The sequence below is a fragment of the Carcharhinus amblyrhynchos genome, chromosome 12 (genome assembly GCF_965287045.1).
Source record: "Carcharhinus amblyrhynchos chromosome 12, sCarAmb.v2.hapA, whole genome shotgun sequence".
Taxonomy (NCBI): Eukaryota; Metazoa; Chordata; class Chondrichthyes; order Carcharhiniformes; family Carcharhinidae; genus Carcharhinus; species Carcharhinus amblyrhynchos.
In genome coordinates this window covers 75641391-75643538 of record NC_137335.1, presented here as the reverse complement: position 1 = coordinate 75643538, position 2148 = coordinate 75641391, and positions in this window count along the sequence as shown.

Here is a 2148-nt window from a genome sequence, read left to right as displayed (position 1 = left end):
CATTCGGGAGAGTGAGGAGGTTATAGATAGGAGCTATAAACAAGTAGTCACACCAGGGCAACGGGAAGAGAGCACTTGGGTAACTATTAGGAAGGGGAAACCTCGGGTGATGGAGAGCACACTGGTGGATGTCCCCCTTCAAAATAAGTACTCCGGCCTGAGTACTACTGGGGGGGACAGCTCATCTGAGGGAGGAAGCGGTGGCCAGGTCTCTGGAGCTGAGCCAGTGAGTCAAAAAATCAAAAAAGAGAGCAGAAAGGTAGTGCTAATAGGGGACTCCACAGTGAGGGGGGCAGACAGGCGTTTTTGTGGACGTAGAAGGGAGTCGCGGATGGTGGTTTGTCTCCCTGGGGCTGGGATTCGGGATGTCTCTGGGCGTGTCCCAGACATCCTGAAAGGGGTGGGTGAGGAACCAGAGGTTGTAGTGCATATAGGTACTACTGACGTAGGCAAGAAGAGGGAGGCACTCGTGAAAAGGGACTATAGGGAACTGGGTAGGCAGCTGAGGAAGAGAAAAGCGAAGGTAGTAATCTCAGGATTGCTGCCTGTGCCACGGGAGAATGAGGGAAGAAATGAAATGAGGTGGAGGGTGAATGCGTGGCTGAGGGACTGGTGCAGAGGGCAGGGATTTCGGTTCCTAGATCACTGGGACCTCTTTAGGGGTAGGTGGGACCTGTACAGTAAAGACAGGTGGCACTTAAATACCAGGGGGACTAATATCTTGGCGGGAAGACTGGCTAAGGCTACCGGGGGGACTTTAAACTAGAAAGGATGGGGGGAGGGAACTGTGATGGGGAAACTGGGACGGAAGAGGTTAGCTCCCAGGTAGGGGAGGACCGCAGGCAGTATGGGAGGGAGGTTAGACAGGCGGTGGAGATGGGAAATGCCCAGACTGAGGGGCTGAAGTGTATATCTTTTAATGCAAGGAGTGTAGTGAATAAGGTCGATGAGCTTAGGGCGTGGATTGCTGCTTGGGAATGTGATGTAGTGGCCATTACGGAGACTTGGATGTCTCAGGGACAGGACTGGGTACTTCAGGTGCCAGGTTTCAGATGCTTCAGGAAGGACAGGGAGGGTGGCAGAAGGGGTGGTGGAGTGGCACTGTTGATCAGGGACAGTGTCATGGCTGCAGAGAAAGAGGATGTCGTGGAGGGATTGTCTACAGAATCCCTGTGGGTGGAAGTTACGAACAGCAAAGGGTCGAAAACTTTGCTGGGTGTATTCTATAGGCCGCCCAATAGTGACAGGGAAGTTGAGGTGCAGATAGGGAAACAGATTCTGGAGAGATGTAGTAATAACAGAGTTGTCGTGATGGGAGACTTCAATTTCCCAAACATCGACTGGAATATCCCTAGGGTAAGGGGCATAGATGGGGAGGAGTTTGTTAGGTGTGTTCAGGAAGGTTTCCTGACACAGTATGTGGATAAGCCTACGAGGGGAGAGGCTGTACTTGACCTGGTACTGGCGAATGAACCAGGGCAGGTGATGGATCTTTCGGTAGGAGAGCATCTTGGGAATGGTGACCATAGTTCTATCTCCTTCACAATTGCATTGGAACGAGATAGGATCAGACAGGCTAAGAAGGTGTTTGTCTGGAGTAAGGGGAGATACGAAGAAGTCAGGAAGTTACTTGGTCAAATAAACTGGAAGGAGGCGTTCTTAGGGAAAAGTACCGAAGGAAGGTGGCGGATGTTCAAGGAATGTTTGTCTGGAGCTCTGCATGACAACGTTCCAATGAGACAAGGGGGTTTTGGTAGGTCGCGGGAACCGTGGTGCACGAAGGCTGTGTTGAACCTAGTCAGGAAGAAAAGGAAGGTGTACAAAAGGTTCAGGGAACTAGGAGATGTTAAGGATCTTGAGGAGTATAAGGACTGTAGAAAGGAGCTTAAAAGGGAAATTAGGAGAGCCAGAAGGGGTCATGAGAAGGCCTTGGCGGGTAAGATTAAGGAGAATCCCAAGGCCTTCTATAAATATGTGAAAGGTAAAAGGATGAGAAGAGAAGGGATAGGACCTATAAAAGGTGAAGGGGGAAAGGTCTGTGTGGAACCAGAAGAAATGGCAGAGGTGCTTAATGAGTACTTTGCCTCAGTATTCACGGTGGAAACTGATCTGGGAGATTTTGCTACGGATTTGAAGCAGATGGAAAAG